The sequence below is a fragment of the Phaenicophaeus curvirostris genome, chromosome 9, assembly GCF_032191515.1.
Source record: "Phaenicophaeus curvirostris isolate KB17595 chromosome 9, BPBGC_Pcur_1.0, whole genome shotgun sequence".
Classification (NCBI taxonomy): Eukaryota; Metazoa; Chordata; class Aves; order Cuculiformes; family Cuculidae; genus Phaenicophaeus; species Phaenicophaeus curvirostris.
In genome coordinates, this window is record NC_091400.1 from 27,538,247 (window position 1) to 27,560,473 (window position 22,227).

Consider the following 22,227-nt stretch of genomic DNA (forward strand, 5'->3'; position numbering starts at 1 on the left):
TCCAGCCCTTTGGTGTGTCATCAACCATACGCTTTGCACTGCATTTCATTTTGGTTTTCACACTGTTGTGGATTTTATTTTAGCTCCAACACATATGGAAAGGGAGCATTTGGACCTCAAGAGAGCTTTCAGTTTTAAAATATAAGTGAATTTGCGATTGGGAAGCTGAAATAAAATACAAGTCTTTTGAACAAACTGATTTTTTTTTCCCTCAGATTTTCAGTTTATTCCTTTGGGATGTTTCTTTTTTAACCCCGCCTGGAGTGGGGAGAACTGTAAAAGTGTTCTGCAACCTGAGCTGGAATGGGTTATGAAAACTTACAGTGATGGAATTGAGGGAATAAAGTTAACTGGCCCATCTGCATTCTGTCACTGCCTTGTTACTCCCTATGCTGAAAAAAAGCATAATATTTTACAAAAAAAAAAGGACAAAGGTAATGTGATGCCATCTAGATCCTACCAGGTTAAAAAGGACTGGAAAAGATAGGAAGGAGATGGTTATAAAGTCCATGAGCTGAAACTAAATCACGTACCATTAATTGAGACTCTACCCCTTTCAGCAGTATGTGCAAGAAAACCACAGACTTTGGAATATATCAGATTGGGAGCATTAAGTTTAACAAGGAATTGCTAAATGAAATGTTTAATGAAATCGAAGTAAGTAAAGAAAGGATGCTCTGCTTCTCGAAGTCGTATCTCCTAGGAAATGTGTATGAACCCAACTGCCTGGGCAGAGAATTGATTGCGTATTGCAAATTTGTGTGGTAGAGATACATATTGTGACTCTGAACTGCTGGAGAACCAAACCTGCAAAGGTCCAGAAAGGACCAATTTATTCGTGCGGTGAATAACAACTAGGTAAGCGGTGTACTGTGTGAAAAGCTACATTTCTGCAGAGAGCAGGGAGTGCTAGAGGGTGAGAGGAAAGTTTGTTTTTCCATAATGAGGAAATAATGTAAATGTATGTAATTGTAAAGTCTACAAAGGTGTTTGAGGAACACCAAGGGACCTACACTACCTGCTTCCCCTCTTGCTGTGCCCTTGTGAGTTAGTATTTAAAAGGGCAGCAAAAGGCAGAGACTGAGCTCTTGCAGGCATCTCTGGCTGCAAGCCTGACTGTGAAGTGTCCTTGGACTGAGTCTGGAGCAGGTGAATGCAGGTGGAAGGAAATTACTCCGGCATCTTGGGAGCCCCTGTGGTTCAGAGGGTGCCTGTGACGGGTGCAGTAGCTTCAAGTGTAGTTGGAAGAACCTTGTTCCTAGAAAACGTGTTGGTTACAATAGCCCTAATATCCATGCTGCCATCTCTAATTCTTCCTTCTTTGTCTTTCTAATGGTTGAAATTTTTAAATAATCTCAACATGAGGAAGTGATAGTGTACTGCTGTGAATGTAGTGCCAAGAAATTTTGTGTACCAGCCCCCTCTTTGTTCCATAGTAGATGGATTTAAGGGACACGTACTTGCTATCATTAGAATATTGCAACAGTTTTTGCAAGTCTTAATTAGCACCACCAGATTAGCAACTCAAAGAAAACTGTAATGCCAGCACCTAACAAGCTACTTGAGTCAAAGGAAGCTAATCCGGAATTACTCATCAATGACTTGCACACTGTGAATATAGAGCAGGAGAAGTGACTCCTAAAAAAAAAAACAGATGTAAAAAGCAATTCTTCCTTTGGAAATAGGATAAAATGAGTTTAGTTTGTCACGCAGAAGCTCATGCACCAGAATTGTTCCCACAAGCTGCTCTGGCTCTGGAAGGTTTTAAACAGGACTGATCGCATTGACATATGAATCCTATGATTAAAAACCATTTTTGAAGTGAGAAGATTTTTGTTCTGGATTTTGGATTAACATGAGCAGCCTGGTTTGGAAATTTTTGTGAGTCTAAAAAGTCCAACAGTCGTGTAAATCAAGTTCATTTACAGCATTTAATTTCTATTTTCTTTGATTCTAAATTAAACTATCTTCTGAAACAAACCTGTTCTTCACCAAAAGGAACTGTGTTTAGCAGTGTCATAACAACCCACGCTTTCAAATTTCATATTTTTTTAAAAGAGAACTTGCTGTAAATGACTCTATTTCCATGGGTAGCTGAGCTTTACGATGTGTTATTTTCCGGAGGAGAAATGTCTCATTGTGAAATTCCCAAGAGTTTTCATAGTGAATGATGCTCCATGGGAACTAATGCATTGTGGTTTGTCATCCCAGTATGTTTTCAATACTTTCAGTGAAGCAAAATGTGTTGAACCAGTCATGCCTGGAATATTCTGTGTCATGTGAATGTTCTTGTTGTGTATAACTACAACTCTTCTGTTTTTTTCTCTTGTTGTAGATATTCCAACATGCTTTGGCACTCTTTCTGTTTTGTTGAGTGCATGCCAAAACACGATCTTTTATAACTTTAAGTCCGGAAGTTGGAGGTTTTCCATCTTTCTTCTAAGGCAAGTCAATGTTACTGTCCATAAAAGCAGAGTTCAGCTGACAGTGACTGGGGATAGTACTGGAAATGCAAAAGTTAGCTTATTTGCAAGAAATGACATCACTATCTGTGCTCTACACTTCAGGTCTACTGACTGGCTAGGAAGGTTGCAAACCCTTCTTATGGAAGTCTTTGTATCTGGCAAAAAAATCACAAATATGCTTTCTGTGTCCCCATGAGATGTACGTAATTTGGTACACAGAATATCTTCTCGTAGTGAAATGAGTCTCTTGACTTCCTCAGAGCAGTGGGATTCTTTGCATTTCTTTGCATTCCTTCATTTCTTTTGCACTCTTTCATTTCTTTTGCACACCTCTCTTGTCTGGCTGTTACTGCTCCTCTTTCTTTTTTAACTAGGACTGTTTAAATTCTGGGAAAGTAGCCCTTATATTTGACAGCACTAACTCCTGACTGGCAGCCTACTGTGTGTATTACGTGTGAAGAACATCTTTTATTCGATGTCCATATAAAATCTCAGCATTAGTTGGGGTTTTTTTTTTAAGACTAACATTTTACCAAAAAAATCTTTCATTGCTTCTACTCTTCTCAATCCTAAATGCAGACAGTAAAGTTCACTGATGATCATGCTTACCAAATTGTTGAATGAGTTTGTCCACAGAACATACTGAGTCTTATTTTTAAAGACAGTTGTTGTGTCATATTCTCTAAGTTTAATGTGCCATCTCTTACAAGCAAGTTTGGCCTTCCTTGACTTCCAAAGTAGAGATCAAAACAGTGTTGAAACAATGTACAGTTTTTTCTTTAATTTTTATTTTGGTTTATTGTTTGGGGTTGTTTTTTTTTAAAAGAAAAAACAAACCTTGGCTGGTATAACTTGTGCACAGAAGCTCTAAAACTCTTGATTGAAGAATACAAGGTTGTCAAACACAGATGTTTCTCTGGTTTGAGGCCAAAGATGAGGCAAGTTTTATCTTCCCTTTTGCTAATTCTTTTGCTATTTGGTTACAAATAAGGTTTTACATGAACTTTCCATGAAAGAGAAATTTTGGTTTGTGCTGACAGGTTTGTGCTGTTGTTGAAGCATTATTTTAGTACTTGCAGACAGCGTTTGAACTCCAGTAAACCAAAAACAAATGGAAAATTCACAACCCACTGTCTAATCCAACCTCCTGCAGATTCAAATCTGAGTTACAAATGTCACTCCACTTAAACTGTATTTTTTCCAGTCTTTCATGTTAGACCTTGGCCCCTTCTTAAAAAGAAGAAACATCCTTTAGTTTTGCTAGAGCATCTTCATTTAACTTTTGGAGCACCGGTATGAAAGCTACTTGATAAACACTTGTCTATATGTTGACACCGACCATTTCTGCACTTGAGTAGAATGAGTAAAATAGAGGTGCCCTCTGAAGAGCCACAACACGCGATCTCTCAAGTGTTAATCTTGAAGCAGACATAGAACAATTCTCCATTTTTCTTGTGCATTTTTGTATGGCCTTATGATGAAATATCTTCCTGCACAGACTTGGACTAAATGTTCTCAAATACCTCTCATTTCCGTTTCAAGAAACGGTCATTTACTTTTCTTTCTGAAATGGCTTTTGGAAAAGTCAACCATATGCCTCATTGCTTATAAGAATAATAAATACCTCTGGGCTTCATCAAATCCTTAGCTAAATGACTCCAGGGTCAATTTTCTCTAATAGACTTAGTCACTTCGTGCATGCTAATTTGTGAAGGAAAGAGAACAAAGGTGATGTATGTTGAAGAGTAACTTTGTAGTGGCTTTGATGAGAGTGAAACACCTCACTGTAAATCCAGAGAAAGGAGTCCAAGCTCTGTTTGACCTGCTTTTGCCTGACCTTTCTTAAAGAGGGTTCCTGGGAGTGTGGCAGATGGTGGTAAATTAAATGCAGATGGGCACTAACCAGATTGCTCCCTTTCAGTGTGCTGGTGGCAAGTGCCCACTGCAGGCTGTTACCAGTTCTGTCATGTGTTTTACCTTGGCCATCCAGGCAAATCAGACCAAGCTCACCATGGATGCCTAATCTGTTCCTGTGAGCAGGGTCTGAGCTTGGAGTTATCCCTCCCTGTCCCTCTTCTGCCTTAGAAAGTCACCAAGTCTCACAGTTCGCCTTTGGCCAAGACAAATAAGAATGTGTTTCAGCTGTCTGTATTTCAGTTATACCTGCTTTTCTTGACATGATTAACCCAGTTAAGCCTCACAATTTTACTTGCACTTGGTACGTCTCTTTGAAAGGGAAGATAAAAAGCAAAATGCTCACTGTTTTGACTGATAAGCTGGTGATAAGGAGAGCACTGACAAATGGCTGCATTTACTGTAAAGGCTTTTGTACTTTGCATTTGATGGTGCTGTCAGAGGTTTTGACAAGAACAACTTAAGAGTTTCAAAGATGCTCATGGCGCTAGTGGTCAGCAATTGTCAAATAAAATGGAATGGCAGTGAGGAGGCAGGCTTAAAATTGGTCTTTCTCAGGCACAGAGAGAGGAGACTCTAGCTGAGGTGCTCCAGAGGTCCTTCGGCTCTGACCTCGTAAGATAACAGGGTGGACCACTGGGCAGAGTCCAATGGCATGAGGTTTAACAAGTGCTGGGTCCTGCACTTGGGGCACAACAACTGAAAATTCTGTAGTTACAATTTCCTGTGTGGAAGACTAGTTGGATGGCTGGGCCCAGAGAGCGATGCTAAATGGTGTTAAATCCAGCTGGAGGCCAGTTAAAAGTGGGGTTCCCCAGGGCTCAGTGCTGGGTCCAGCCCTGTTCAATGTCTTTATCAATGACCTGGATGAAGGCATCGAGTGCACCCTTAGCAAGTTTGCGGACGACACTAAGCTGGGTGGAAGTGTCGATCTGCTGGAGGGCAGGGAGGCTCTGCAAAGGGATCTGAACAGGCTGGACCGCTGGGCAGAGTCCAACGGCATGAGGTTTAACAAGGCCAAATGCCGGGTCCTGCACTTGGGGCACAACAACCCTGTGCAGTGCTACAGACTAGGAGAAGTCTGTCTAGAAAGCTGCCTGGAGGAGAAAGACCCGAGGGTGTTGGTTGACAGCGACTGAACATGAGCCAGCAGTGTGCCCAGGTGGCCAAGAAGGCCAATGGCATCTTGGCTTGTATCAGAAACGGCGTGACCAGCAGGTCCAGGGAGGTTATTCTCCCTCTGTACTCGGCACTGGTGAGACCGCTCCTTGAATCCTGGGCCCCTCACCACAAGAAGGATGTTGAGGCTCTGGAGAGAGTCCAGAGAAGAGCAACAAAGCTGGTGAAGGGGCTGGAGAACAGGCCTTATGAGGAGCTACTGAGAGAGCTGGGGTTGTTTAGCCTGGAGAAAAGGAGGCTGAGGGGAGACCTCATTGCTCTCTATAACTACCTGAGAGGAGGTTGTAGAGAGGAGGGTGCTGGCCTCTTCTCCCAAGTGACAGGGGACAGGACGAGAGGGAACGGCCTCAAGCTCTGTCAGGGGAGGTTTAGGCTGGACATTAGGTGTTTAAGGCACGGGTGGATGAGGTGCTGAGGGATATGGTTTAGTGTTTGATAGGAATGGTTGGACTGGATGATCCGGTGGGTCTTTTCCAACCTGGTTATTCTATGATTCTATGATAATTAGCGATAAAGGATTCAGGATCTTTCTTTTCAGTTGAAAATTTTTTGTTTCTCTGTTTAAAGGGATACTTCTAGTGTGCAGAAACCTAAAGCAGTCAGAAGCACTGGGACTTGAAGGAAAGTTTCTGATTGTCAGTGCAGGGACTGATGCCTGAGTGTCCCTAGAACTAGTCCAGAATCCACCAGTGCAACAGGGGTATGTCAGTGCTTGTAGATCCATTGGGATATAGTTGTCCCAGGCAGAATATTTTCATTGATGTGAGGCTGGTAAAGTTCCCTCTCATCCCTAGCCAGTTTGCTTTGCTGTGTCAGACCCTGAGATAATGAAGAAAGAACTCCTTGGAGTCACCAGCTGCAAGACTTTCCTGTCAGCTGTCTGTCTGGATCCTCTCACTCCATCGGTGGGTTGAGGGGAAGACAAAAGTCTCAAAGCTCTGAAAAACAGTGTGTCTGGAGCTCTGGGCTCCTGGACCATTGGACATTCCCAACATTTCCAAACTGGAATAAAGTGAAATCCTAGAACTCTCCGACTCTCTGGGAATTATTATTCTCTTCACATCCCCCAGATATATTTAGAAAAATAATTTCAGGCTCTTCTGGTTTCAGATTTTTCCTCCTTCTTCTTTAAAAGGCCCCAGAGCTGAATTATGCTTGCTTCTTAAGCGCGAATTCAGCCCCTACAACCTCTATAATTGCCAGACAAGCACCATGTGAAATGAACCCCTGGTTTTGCACAGGTCTTCTCATAACAACAGCCCATGTCTCAACTAATGCAGATTGGCTTTTTAGGCTGGAGTCTCATTAGAGATCTATGAATAACGAATGAGCCTGGGAGATTAATTGTCCTTTCCTCTGTATTCCAGGATAAGGCTAGGTTAGGAACTAGACATCCTCAACAGGGCAGTAAGGCCTGCGCTCTAGATAAATAAATTATTTCAGCTTTGAGAGTTGTCGAACTGGAACTTAGGACCTGTGCAGATTTCAAATAGATATTTGCATAGGTGTAGGTGTAACGAGGATGAGAGGATGGTGCCAAGCAGCGCAAAAAAACCCACAAGGAAGCTTGCAAGTTCTCATGCTATGGTCTGTGCCCAGCAAGATGTTTCTTCCTTCTTCTCTTCTTCCTGCCTCTGACCTGGGGCTGACGATGTTATATCTGATAATGGTTTTGTAAAGGAAGAAATTGTGGAAAGATAAGGGAGAATTCAGAAATAAATAATAAATTACATTACTAATATAATATAATATCTGGTAAGTTGTTTGTTTTACTGAAGGACAATATCTTATTTCCTTTATGATTTTCCTTGGTGTTTCTGAATTCATCCCAGGTAGGGCTGATTGAATCAGAAATAAGAGCTATATTCTACTTCTGCTTTCCCGTAACAAGTCATATGTAAGTGGAAAACCTTTTCCTGAGGGTTTTTTAGAGGGATGTCACTGACATAACAGCTTTAGATGGGATCAAACAATGGGTGGGTTTGTTTTGTTGGCATTGAACTGTGGTCCTGTGAATAGTTTGAGTTGCCTGTGTACCTTCGCTGGCCATGCAGGAAATATAGGTACCAGGTTTTGAAACTGTGCAAAGGATGTTGCCTCCAATAGAGTGAGGAGACCCTGAGCTATGCTATAGCAGTATGATGGATTGATTTTGATCATTCTCTTTTGTGCTAACATACCGCTGCCATAGGGCATTAGAATAGATTTGTGGGGGTTTCCTGTCATATGCTACCTTTTTTGTATCTCAGCTGTCCATGGTTGTGGATGGGCAGGGCCAAAGAACTGAAGTGTCTGGGGAGAGGGAGCAGATGACGTTACTTTGGTGATGTCCCGACCAGGTTGGCTAGAAGAATTTTTTTCCCCTCTATTATTATTGTTGTTATTATTATTATTATGCTGTGAAGTATGTTTGAGTTTTGATTTGTAAATCCTTCACCAGCCTTAAAAATTATGGAAAGGGCTCGGGAGATAAGGGAAGGTATAAACAGTGTTTTGAACCATAAGTGGAAGCTTCCAGAGCTAATAAAAATGAAGATAAATCTAAACATTTGTGGGCTGGTGGTGCAGGGGTATCAAGGGGGTGAGATAAGGAAAAGTAAAGGAGAAAAATGACAGCAGCTATCCATTCTGTATAGAAATACCCGAAATCTAAACAAATGTATAAAAATGGTAGTAAGTTTCCTCGGGTATTCTAAAAAACATCGGGAAAACAGGAAAATTCAGGTTAAAGTTAGAATACAAGGCTTCCTCAAATAAAAAGGCTGAGCCTTTTATAAGTCAAGAAAAACAATATCTACTCAAAAGATGTGCTCATAAAAGGATACACAGCAAACCTAGGCATCCATTACAAAATAAACATTAAAGCACCGCTGACTATGGTAATAATTGAGGTGGTGTGGTTCAAAGGAAACAAAAAGCTAAGGAAGCCAAAGCTCAGCTTGAACTGCTAAAATAAAGGAGGGGGAAAAAAATCAGTTTATAGCAAAGTACAAAGCAAAATAAGGAAGATCAGATTTCTCGAACTTGACAAGGAGCATTTTAATAATTGGCATGGTTCAATACAGTGCTGTGGCAGAGCTCCTGGTCTGCTCCCAGTGAGCTGGCACGCTGACACCAGTGGGCACAGGGATGGGAGCTCCGGGCTAGGCAGCAGTGCCAGGGCAAAACTGAGTCCCTTTGCACAGGCTTCACCCAGCAGAGACATTCTGCAAGAACTTCAAAATCCCCTAAAGTACCATAGAGTTTTGCTGTGGTTGTGAGCAACGTGAAGGACCCGCAACTGAGCTAGGACAGTGCTTGTGTTGAGTGTGACCAAGTACTTACAGCGTTGATGGAGGTGGGAGCAGAGTTCCTACCTGATCAGTCAGGACCTAGGCAAACAAATATTTTCCTTGAGAGGTAAATGGCTCCAGATGCCATCTGTGCTGGAAGGAGCTTTGTTGCTTCTCTACCCATTTTGGGAAAGTGAGGCATCATGTTAGCGGGTAATATCTACAGTGAAGCTTCTCAGCCTCTTAGGCTACATCTTGTAGAGGATGTTACTCATGTCTTAGCTAATAGATGAACATTTCTCAGACATCATAATGCTGGGGGGCACCTGCAGCAGAGGAATAGAATTTTTCCTTGTTATTGTGTGTATGGCAAGGCACAGTGTGGCCCATGCAGAGGCGTGAAAGATTTCTTTCTTTCTTGTTTGAACAGGCTGTTATTTCTTGATTGCATTTAATTTTTATGAGCTTTTGAAACTCGTTGTGGGCTGTATTTCCTCCTTGACAAGAAGCCCCAGGCTGTGTTATTCCTTTTGATACAGACATTGCTTGCCATGACTGTGACAGTATGTTTTGATCGCCTGCTTTCCTCACAGTTATGCTGCACTCCCTTGCACAAGTGGCAGGATGAGCTGGGGCATGGAGACCACTCTTAAGCCAAAGCACCTGGCCGCCTGCACCGGGGAGGAAAATCAAAGACCATTGCAATGGGAGGCAGACGGCGCTGGGCTGGGTGGTTTAACATTTACTGCAGGTTGTTGCAATGAGGAGGAGAGAGTGTGGTGAGGACATTGGTTTCAGAGTTGATTGCAGGGCTTTATTAGGGTCCATAGTGTGCTGTATTGTGCCTAGTAATTCAGAAAGTTATTGAACAAGTAAAACCAAGTAATGAATCTGCCTGAAAAGACAAAGCAAGTGGGAGGATAGCTGGTCAAGTTTTGTTTTCTTTTTCTCTCTCTCTCTTCTGTAGTCTACCTTACTTTGAATTGTATGTATGTCAGAAGTTAATTATTTTAGCCTTTTTTACTAAGTTCAGCACTATGGGCCACCTTGGGGCCATGGTAAGTACACACATTACTGAAAGAAGTCACTCTTTCCTGATGCCAAAAAATTTTATTTGGAACTAACTGTAATACTATAAGTAGTTATGACGATACTCAGTACTGCTTGTCTACTAGAAATGTGGAATAAGTTGGAATGAGAAATGAAAGAAGAATGCCAAGAAGTAATACCAAGGAGAACAATATGTGAAGAAATCAATATTTCCCACTTGTGCATCTCCCACTTAGGAAAGGAATGTTAGTGATTTTCTCAGGTACTGTGAAAAGCATAAAAATAATAGTTGCTGCGGCAAGGAAAGTATTTAAAAGAAGTCATGGGGAAATTTGCAGTGATGGAAAAAAAGCAGGCTTCAGGTTTCTCATTTCAGCTCTGTAGGTGATTTGTCGCTAGAATACATCAGAAAAGAGGCTGCCGTGCCACTTGTTCATCTTGCAGGTCCCTGACTTTGTCTCCAACTGAGTCCAAGCTCATTTGTTTCTTACGATTACATTATCAAAGCATTAACAATTTTAGCATGCTTAATGTAGTGGTAAGGGAACACTTGCCACCACAGAGATAAGGTACACTGCGTTCTCAGTGAATTTCAAGGGTATTAGTACCAGGGACTGTGCAACAGTTAAAAATCAAGGGGGCTTGACACTTTGCTAAATTATATGCATTTCCTCCCGGATTTCAGTCACAAATTAGTGGAATATGGGATCTGCGTAGTTAAGAACTTCTAAGAAAGCAATCGGCACAAAAGTATTCCTTTAAAAGGAATAAGCACTGGCAGTACTTCAGTACAATGGGGTGGTCACAGGCTTCAGCAGATGAGCTGCGATCAGAAGATAATAATCCAGTGAACTTTGCAACTGAGTACATCTTAGAACATCTGTATAGGACACATGGCAATGTCTTTCCGTGATGTATGGGTTAGGTCCTTTACATTATGGAAAGCTAAAGGGAGTATAGGCATTCAGTGTTCTAGATTACGTTTGTGAGTCTCTGCTTTTGTTAAAATACAAGGGAAGGTAAGCAATCAGAATAAGTCACCTCATTCATAGGCTGTTGATCATACAATGAAAATATTTGATGACAGATGCATAAATACAACCTGGAGACAGGGGAAGAACTGCCCAAGAGAAATGCTTCAAGAACTCCTATAGCTCTTTCACATTTCTATGAGACACGTGCATTCAAAAAGTTTGAAACTTGTCTAGTCACAAGTTTCTTTACTCCAAATCCTGAAATTCCTGAAGAATTTTATTGGGTCGTGAAAATTGTGATGAAAAATACGTACTTGGGTATAGACTTCTTAAAGTTTGCTCAGAGAATAAAGAAAACGGGGTCATGAGGGTTGTATTATAGAAAACATTTTGTCCCTGCCATGCTGCTTTTGGCTTTTGCAGATTCCCAGGTATATAGGAACCATCTGCAAAGACTGTAATAAATAGTATACCAATTTTGCAGTATAAACTGGTGGGTTTGGGTTTTTTTAACATTACCCAACATCCTACCTTAGCCACCTTTGCAACATTAAAGACATCACTGAAGTGTCTACTTTGTCATAACTGCACAGGTGTGGCTAAAGAAATCAAATTCCTGTGTCCTGAATTATTACTGCAGCAATAGTCTGTTTGAGTGAATGGTTCTTCTAAGAGTCTAAATAATAATAAGAAAAGTGTTTAACTTTAAGTAGTAAGGCCTTATTTAAATATATGTCAAACTAGAGCGTGGGAAAAGGGATCCTCTGAGCAAGAAAAGGGAGAGAAGAAAGCCCAGTGCACTTAACGACAGCTCTTTGCCTACTTTTGCAGGCATCTCTTGTCTTGTGTTTCCAAAGAACCTGGTTAGGAGAAGAGTTTCTGCACACATCACTGTGCTGTGCTCTTAAAGTAATCACAGGGCAGGGATAAAGGTGCCATTAATTTTCTTTTAGATAGGGATTATTTTATATTTTTTTTTGCCTTTCGCGTGGAAGCAAAATGTGCAGTCTCTTACTGGCTTTATCAAGTACAGAAATGCAATGTTGGTCTTAGTCTGTTGCCCAGGGTTGTTTATGCACAGTGACAGGCTTCAGTAGTCCCAGTGTTGGGCTAATTTCTGCCAAAATGAAGGCAATCTGATCTAGATGCACACAATGAAGCCAAATTAGGTCCACTGTGATTTTCATTTTGGATGTAAACCCACAGTAATAACGTTTTGTTGTTATTGTTGTCAACCGTGTACCAGCATCAAATTTCTGGGAAAGAGCTATTAGTGTAGTATCAACCATATCCATGTAACTGCAGAAGATGCACAGGTTACCAGTATATCCGCCAAAGTAATAAATGAGATCATTAAGAAGGACATCCACAGAAAGAAGCGGTAGGGAAGGGCTTGTACTGGGGACATGTCTCTGAGACTCTCTACAGGCTTGGAGGGCTTTGGTTGCTGCCATTTCCCCTCCACTGCTGTGTTGTTAAAAGCTAACACCACCCAAGAGGTTGCTTGGGCTGTTTCTGAAAAGAGTGCGCTCCTAATGCATGGGAAAACAGTTGCATAGGGACCAAGCCCCAGCCTGGGGAATGGAAGTGCTGTTGGTGCAAGGTTCTGACCTAGAGATTAAAGATCATTTGTGGTAAGACTTGCAAAAATACGTGGTGAGAAACAGCCTCCTGGAGAACTTGGTTCTAAATAAGAAAAACAGTTGAAAAGTAAGAAAAGAAAGACATAGAGGGACAAAGCCTTGCAAAAGGTCTCACAGCAGGGTTGGTGGCAGAACTCTCAATTAGAGCCGGTCAGAAAAGTCAATCTCTTTCCCAACAAACATTCTCCTTGAAGGCAAGAAGTGAAATTACAAGAGCTTTCAAGGAGCATGCTAGAAGCTAAACAGCCTGACTCTTTGCCTCCTCATCTCTCTGTGGTCTCTTGGCTGTTGGAGAGATATCCAAACCTTGATTAGAAGCAAAACATCCCAATCTGTCCCTTAAAGTTGTAGCAAAAAGCATATGGCAGGAACTCTTAGAGCACCGCTATTTATCAAGAAAATCTCTTTACAGATGTTAAGAGTACTCACTGATTACTCAATATATTGAATACTGTGTTTAGCAAATCATATAATTTAGCTGGCTAAATAGATATGATACATGAGGAAGTGTTTTCTTCCTGGGGACTGACTGGCTGTAAAGGTAGTGAGATTCCATTTCTAGGGGTTTCTGTTGAATATCTTCAGCAGAAGCTGCTGCCCAGGGAGGTGGTTGAGTCACCTTCCCTGGAGGTGTTTACGGGACCGGTGGCTGAGGTGCTGAGGGGCATGGTTTAGTGACTGATAGGAATGGTTGGACTCAATGATCCAGTGAGTCTTTTCCAACCTGGTGATTCTGTGATCTTCAGCACAATTGGACTTATCACTACCCATAAATGAAAGAACTAGACTAAAAACATGCAAGGGCACCAGAGCCAAGGGCTTCCCTACCTGATATTTGTTAATTTAATCAGAAGAGTTAAAAGAAAGTAAACACTCCAGAGTGGTTGAGCAAGGAAATGGACTAAAATCCACGAAATGTGCCCCCATATAAGGTGGGCAGAGTTCAACCATCTGAGCTTTGCCTGCCTGGGACTTCTCCGTCTAGCTGAGCCTGCCTAAGGAGCTTGCTAACACTGCTTAACTCTTGAGGCCAGGAGGATCTCACTGCTGGGCAGACTGCTCTCCTGCTCTAAGCAATCCACTGTTTCCATAATTTCTGCCACCTTACCCGAGCTGTAATCGTCTGAAGGCTTGTGTATGAGCCCTTGCCTTGGCTCTCTCCTCTTGGCAGCCTCGCCGCAGCCACCCACCAGTGCTCTGTTACAAGAGGCCTCATCCAACAGCCCGCCCCAGTTATAACCGACCCAGGAGCCACTGCTTTTTGCCAACCTATCACTGCCAATTCCTCACTCACAGCCCACAGATCGCGTCTTGCAGCTCTGTCTGCTGCTGTGATTCAGCTGGTTTGGGAATGAGCTTAAATCCCCACTCCAAGGGAAAGGTGCTCCTGGGGGGAGTTTGTAACTTACTCTCAGTTTCTCAAAGCTGCTGCAATTGATACATTCCCTGCTGCTTGGGGACTCTGTTCTCATTGTGTTACCAAGGGTATTAACTGACTTCCACAGTTTGCCCAAGGCAGATGTCTGACTACGTTAAACAATGAAGTAACTTTATATTCTGCTCAGGCATATAGAAACATAACTCTGTAAAAAATTACAGTACTTCTATCAAAGGCATATTTCAGCTTTTTCTCTACTTCTTTTATCTTTCTTTTTGTCTTTTGACAAGGCCATTAAAAAACAATGGTTCTGCTTTATATTTAAGCTTTTAAAAGTGTCCAGTTTTGTTGATACAGTGTTTGATAACTGCTATGTTTTGGCCAAGGAAGCCAGGGAAAACATTCTTCGGGATGATGTTTCAGACGCATCCTTCAAGCATTATGTTGCACCTTATGCAAGGCTATAAAACAGTTTTGAACTGAAACCATATTGTAAGTGCCAAGAAATATACTTTTTTTTTTGCTATCCTTTTCTCTTGAACATATTTTGCTGCAGAGTCAGTTCACCAGTGAGATCACCGCATAAAACTGCCTCTTTTCGAGAAGCTTCTAACAGTTCTTATTGGAAAGCAGAAGAGTTTACATGCTACCTTTTGTTCTTGGAAGACCAAGGAGTAACTTCCCTCTTCACTAAGGAAGTCCTTGGGAATTTTTATTTTCCTTACGGTGCTCCTCCTTGTTTCTGAGTGTTGCACGGACAGCTGTTCTCAGCCATCTGTTGCACAGTCTAGGGTGCTTCAGGAGCACATATGGATTAAGACATGGTAGTTGTGATTCAATTATTTGAGTGTTAGTTTGGTACTGGGCTCATGAGAGCTGCTTCCAGCTGAGCCTTAAATGCATGGCTGTCAGTTCAGAGCTGGGAGTAACATATAGATGGATACAGCTTTGGATATCGCAGTCCTGTGTGTGGGTTCCACAAACTATTGAAGATAATGGGTTTTCAAGGCTTGAAGCAAGCACTTAATTTAACCGAGATCTTTCTACCTCGCATACATCTATAAGCATTGTCACAATAAAAAAAAAGCTACCTTGTGCTAGCGTGAACGGTGTTCCTAGGTTTATAATTCTAGGCTGAGATTTACATTTAGTTAGGTAGGATGAATAAACTGCCCCAGATTTAGAGCAGCAGCAAGCAGAGGCTAGTTACTTGTCTCAAGAAACATCAGGCAGAGCTGCTTCTTACCATGCTTATCGCATGGTAAGCGATAACTCTTTCTCTGCCCCAAGAGCTGGAAAAACCTCTGTGTTGTTTAAACTGCTGCCCTAGATAGGGAACGTATCGCATGTATTTTCAATACTTGTCTCCTTTTCAGTCTCCTGGAAGGACAGTTTTCCCTTCCTTGAGATGTTTATGCTGTGGCAAGGGTTGTGAGGATCTCTGAAGAACCATCTTTCCTAAAACACTTGGGACTGACCAGTGGTTATGACCACAGGCTGGGTCAGATTAATCTGGCTGAACTTTTCTCAGTATATTGCTTTAATGGCAAAGAGGTGCTTCACCTTTCTTGCTAAATCTTGTATTTTCATTACTTGATTTCTGGTACGTCAGTGGCTTGTCCTGACAAGCAAGGCAGTGGCTGCTGCTTCTGACAGCCAGGACTTTCTTGGGTTTTAGAAAAGTTTAGGGAAGTGATAATGCTATGAAGAATTAGTTTAAAATCAATAAGTCAAGCAGAATAATTGGCATAAATATAGTCAGTGTTTACAACCAAATTTATACGCAGAAGTTATTTCAGGTCACCGTGGTATAAATAACAATGGCATAACTAAAATGTTAACATTCTTTCTCCTTTATCCAACTTAGTTTCCATGTTGATGGCCAACCTTCAGATCAGAGTAAGAAAAGCCATAAGGGAAAAATGGACAACAGTGTTTTAAGACTGAAAAACACAATGGAAATATCTGGGGTGCAGACTGCAATGTAGTTTAGCTTTGAAATTTGAGCCCAGGTTAAATAAGCTAGAGCCTAACTTCCTGCTTCTGTGTCCTGGTTGGAGCTTGGGTTTACACCAGGTATTAGATGTGAGTGGGCATTTCTAAACCATGCTGCCAATAGGACATCTGAATGAGAACACAAATAACAGCAGGAAAGAATGGGGCTGCAGCACAAAGTCAGCATGTGGGAGAAGAAAATTGTATGTCCTTTTAGTTTCTTGCCCCTGTGCACCCCCATTTAAATAACACTGATTCAGCCTTGGGTACTTGTATGTGTCATATGGCCAGGCCAATTACTGCACCTTTTGAATTACAATGTAAAGGTGTGATCTTTGAGCCTGTGCTCCAAGCATGCTCAAGGACTTTATTACTCAGCTTACATTAAGATCCGAAGTTACCGGATGAGCTGTGTTTTATTGTTCCTATTGAAGAGGCTATTAAAGCTAGACAGAAAGAAAAAGCCCTGTTCAGCTTGGCTATGATCTCTTTAAATTACCTTTGCAAATTCCCAGCCTAAGGGATAGCAGGAGGAGAGCCTGGCCCTCTGCAAGCATTAGAGCAGCCTCAGGGTTGCCCTGCACCCAGCCTGGTGCTGGGGACCACTGAAGCAGGGTGGCACCTGGCCTCAATTTGGTGCTAGTCCAGCCTGTTTTCTTCCTACACTGAGAGAGTGGTTGCTTGTTTGTTTTTTTTTTTTTCTGTATTACTGAAATGAGTGGGCTCAGGGCACAAAGATCAGGACACCATTCCAAATATCAGTAGGGCTTTGGAGATTACACACAGAATCACTAGGTTGGAAAAGACCCCCAGGATCATTGAGTTCAACCATTCCTATCAACCATTAAACCATGTCCCTCAGCACCTCATCCACCCGTCCCTTAAACACCTCCGGGGATGGTGACTCAACCACCTCCCTGGGCAGCCTGTTCCAGTGCCCAATGACCCTTTCTGTGAAAAAATTATTTTTTTTTTGTCCAGCCTGAACCTCCCCTGGTGGAGCTTGAGGCCATTCCCCCTCAAATATTAGGCAGATAATGCCTAATATTTAGGATGTCCAGGTATTCCTTAACTACATGATATGGTTTCTGTAAAATCTGCTTTTTCACGTTTAGTTTGTTGAAAGACTTTTTTCCTTGAGCTGGGCATGTACACTTGGAAAACAAAACTAAACTTTGTTTGTTTCCTAGTGAGTGTAAACATTCTTTTCCCTAGTTCTCTTAATTCTAATACTGTCCTTCACTTCCTATCAGCAATTTTTGTACCTCTTGTTTTAATTTCTGTTAAAAACCTGCAACTTAGACATGTTTCATGCTGCTTTCCTTCCCTGTTGGTCCCAAGGAGTTTACATGCAAATATCTGAATTGTAGATAATGACAGTTTGCTGTAACAGATGCTTGAAGAAACCCTCTTCTCAGGTGTTTCCAGATTTGCAGTTCAACACTGGCAGGGCTCTTCACTGTTCTCTTGATGTTCAGTTCCTTATTTCACTTCAGCTGGAAAAAAAACCAAAACCCAAAACAAACTCAACTTCTAACTTGCTTGTGGGCTGAAGTGTGGCCATCTCGGCTGATGTGTGATGGAGATCAAGAGGCAAAGCAGAAGATAAGAGATGGCAATGGGGAAGAAGCAGCCCAGGATTAGAGATCAAGTTTACAGAAGAGTTTGGAGCAATAGCCAGTTTTAAAATAACAGGAATTACTCTATGTGCTCACAGCTTTGATGTTGTGTTGCCCTGGCATGTTAAAACTGAACTGCTTCCTATCGCTGTCGTAAAGGACACACACTGGATTTAAATGATGGTCTGACAAGATTTATTAGAGCACATAAATGATTGACCAGTACGGTTCAATCCATGCTAATATGCCACAGATTACAGACAGATTAGTTCTTTATAGCAGTCTAGATCCTGCTGCAAAACATGCTGTCCAGTGCTCTGAAATGAATGTTTCCTGCTCCAGAACAAGGGAGGATGTTACTACTTGATTCTTTAGCTTGCAGACCAGTTTTTCTAGGTCTTAAATGCCTTGTCTGCCTGGCAGGCTGTCTGACTGTCAACCTGGGCAGAGGGAGTGCTTTACTGGGTATTCTGTTTATTTAGTTGTTGGATACACTGTGCTCTTCTTTTATTACCTGTCACATCTTGCCCCTTCTAGCTTTAGGAGGAGCCCATTTCACAGCAGGACCCCAGGCTCTCTGGCAGGAAAATGGAGGTTTTGCTCCATGCTGCAGTCCAGAGAACAGTAGGAGAGTGGTGCATGCTTAGGATTTCATTCTTTTCCCCCACTGGCTGCATACATCATATCTTGAAAATCACTAGGCAAGGAAAGCACAAGAGCCCAGTTAAATATCTCGGTGATCTGAAAGATAGTAACACAGAACATGAGCACTTACAGATTCAGCAAGGTGTGCCTGTAAACTTGTTGAAGAAAGATTGTGATGAGGACACAGAATTAACATTCAGCAAGGAGTACTGAAGCCTACACTCTCACTCTTTTATTCATGGATGCTTGGAACTCAGCGGTAAATCTCTTCAGAAATCAAGACAGGCAGGCAAAGGGTATTTCAGTATTGCAACTGATAATTAAAAAAAAATAAATCAGAAAGTAATATCTTTACACATCTGCAAGTATGTCAAAATGCAGTCAAGATTCCAGACCTGGTTTAAGCAGAAGCCACATCGTTGATTGGAGCATTGGTCTCTCTAGAAAGAAAATGATGGACAAATTAACTGCTGCCATGCACTCTGCAGAGTTGCTGACCTAGCAGGGTATGAATTGAAAATATTACTAAGTTAAAAAGGTCTTTGACGACTAATTTTACATGTGTGTCAGTGGCTGTGTGTGGACTAAACCAGTGGAGAAGTCAGCAGGCAGCATTAGACTCTGTGGGTTGGATTCATCTCTGCCTGCCTGCAACTGCCTGAGGCGCAGTTGGAAAGCTATTGAGAGAGGAAATAAAGCACTTTGAGAGCTCAAAATGCTCGCGAATTGGGACTGCTCTGTAATAGTGTGTATGTACACACTCATCCTTTTTACCTTTCTTCCCCCATTGTTGTCCTGAAGTTGTGGATTATGTTGTGCATTGATAGCTTCCTCATTGACTTTCTTCTGACTCAGGTTCTTGGCATTTGATGTTTTAAGTATCTTCAGAAAGTTGTTATCTTTCTGATTAAGCCACCTTAACTGTAGCTTATCCTTCTTTTCCTTCTTGAATTTTTCCTCCCTTAGAAAACTGTAATGATTAAAGTTCAGGATAGACCATGTTTGATCGTGGATTATTGATAAACCTGAGATTTATTTTCTGCAGAATTGTACCTGGAAGTTTTGCACTGTTGGGAAAGAGGAAGCTATTATATCATTTTCCTGTGGGACAGGACCTTCTTCAGGCTCCAATGTGTCATGAGTTCTGAGGAAGTAAAAGATGTGGAAGTAAGCTTGAGAAACGTTTAATATTTCTATACCTCTGAGCACAGTATAGCATGGCTTATGTTAATTAAAATCTGGTTTGCAGTTGGAAGGACAGAAGAAATGGTCCCCATAAAATATTTTAAGACTCTCTAAAAAGTGTCTTATATGGAGTTTTTTTCCTTCCTGTAAAAGAAATCGCATGTGTAGAATATATGGCAATCTCATATAAAAAGGTTTTATTGGTACTTGTTGTAATGACTTTCATAACTTATTCATGAGTTCATTGCTCATGAGTAATTTGGTCATCCAAAATACAGGCAAATAAAACTTTTATCTCATACCATACTGTCATGTCTTTGACATTTCGGATGGGTAGATAAGAGGAATATACCAGCAGCATGTTGTAGATCCTTTAAGGGAAGAATTAAAATGGAAGAGCAGTTCAGCTGTGATGAAAAGTGATTAGATGACGAGAAGCTGATAAAAACCACCAAGACCAAAGACAATGTGTTTTGTTTTTGACCTGGTAAAATTGCTATTGCTTTGTAAAGTGTCTAGGGTTAAAGCAGGAGGTACATAAGGATTAGAAGCTGGTACCTGTGATGCTTGCTGCTTACTCTTATAGGTCTCTCTTCTCTCTTCTTAGTTTTTTCCTTTTTTTATTTACCTGAATGGGTGGCAGTGGGACAGTTGTTCTGGTGTAACTAGAGCTGTATCACATTGGACGTTTTATGGCCTCTGATTGTGTTCAGGAGGGAACACTTTCATGCAATTGGAGCATAACTGGAATGTAAATCTAAAATTGGGCTTTCTGCACACAGAGAAAGCAATCTCTTATAAATCTAGTTTGACACGATTCCCTATTTTTAGCTCTGTGGTACAGTATCATATGACTAAGTGCCCCAAGGGTATCCACTGCTCCCACAAAAGAGGAGGACTCCCACCTCTGGAAAGCAGACTCGCATTTGTTATGCTACTCAGGAAATATAATGAAGTCCTGACTAACATGACATTTTATAACCAAGAGAGCTTTTAGGTACCTGAGCCTGGAGATAAGGTACTGATTACCATTTATTTCATTTCTCTACCACTTTAAGTCAGTGGCATGAAATTTATCATCTTTGAGTCTGTTTTCCTGTCAGACTGCTTGTGCTATATATGTCTCCTTCTTGCAGTATATAAAGATCTATGCTTACAAACTCTTCCTTAACTGTGGGGTTTTTTTTTTGTTTTGGTTTTTTTTGTTTGCAAAAAAAGCACATACAATGCATAGTATCCTTCCCAGACCAGGGTGGATTCTCCCTTGCCTGCCAGGCCCTACCCATTTCTTAGGCTGAGCAGTTCCTTCTTGCACTGGGGGGTGTGACCACACACCTGGTGCATCTGTAATAAGAATATTGGCCCTTTCCCATAGAAGTGTGATACTGGGGAGCACAGCACTTACCTGATTGCCATGAGTAAGGCTGGCAAAGGGTGAAAAGGGTAAGGGCTTGCAGTGGCATGAATGGTATAAAGATAGCTGGTTGTAGAGGGACTTCTGTAAGGAGCAATCTTTTTTTCCAGTTAAATGAAGGAAACTTTTCAGTCTAAGTAAAAGAGAGAGAATTTTTACTTAATGAGTGGATTGGTGCTTCCTTTTTTATTTGTGATTGAATAAAACCCAGCCTTGAAGCCACTCTCTTGGAGTGACTGGGATTCACTATCCTGGGTACGCTGGACGCCAGACCAGGCTGTGAAGAGAATGAAAAAAAGGAGGGTGTGGGGGTGGAATTGGGAATACATTTAGGGTCATTTAGTCCAACAAGATTGCAACTCTTGATTGAAGACAAACCCTGTGATGAATATACTCTCAATTAATAAAAATGTTAAGGGCTTTTGCCAACTTAAATACTTCAACACTACTCTAGTAAACCAGAAAGGTTACAAAGAATGCCAGGCTCAGTAAAGCAGATGCCTAAGCCTTTGTAAGGTTCTCCCTGTATTCACACTATTAGTTCCAGCTTTTAAAGGGATCTTAGGGAAGGGATCATCTCCCTGTACTTGGCGCTGGTGAAGCCAAACCTTGAATCTTGTTTTCACTTTTGGGCCCCTCACTACAAGAAAGTTATCAAGGGTCTGAAGCACATTCAGAAAAGGGCAATGGAGCTGGGGAAGAGTCTGGAGCACAACAGAGGAGTGGCTGGGGGAATTGGACTGTTCAGTCTGGAGAAAAGGAGGTTGAGGGGAGACGTCATCGCTCTTTGCAGCTCCCTGAAAGGTAGTAACAAGTTCCAAGTAAGAGTGAGGAAGTGGCCTCAAGTTGTGTCGGGAGAGGTTTAGATTGGATATTAGGAAATTTTTTTTCATAGAAAGGGATGTTGAACACTGGAACAGGATGCCCAGGGAAGTGGCAGAGTCTTCATCTCTGGAGGTATTTAAAAGGCATGGAGATGTGGTGTGTAGGGGCATAGTTTAGTTGTGGGCTTGGCAGTGTTGGGTTTTTGATTGGACTCAATGGTCTTAAAAGTCTTTTCCAACCAAACCAATTCTGTGATTCTACGATCTCTTGAGCCCAAAAGGCACACGTGGGAGGTGGTTGGGTTTGCAAGTTAGGTCTGGTTTCTGGATGTTCTGGGTATTCAAAATGTTCTCTGGTATTTACAATCCTGTTAAGTTGGGCTCATTCTATCTGAACAATTTTTCAGCAAAGGAGACTGGTTCCTTGAATTGTTATACAGCTATAGAGACAAATCTACTGTTCCTACTCCTTTGAGGTTTTGTTTTAGTTTTTTTTTTCCCCCCCAAAATCTATCATTAACCTTTGTAATTTACAATTGGTTCTAGCAGGGACTGTGTACATCATGCCCTAATTTTACTGCAGTATGAAACGTGAGATAAAATTGTACGCAGACAGTTGACATATACGCACCACCACGTCCTATGAGTTAAAACTCAGAGAGATGTAGGT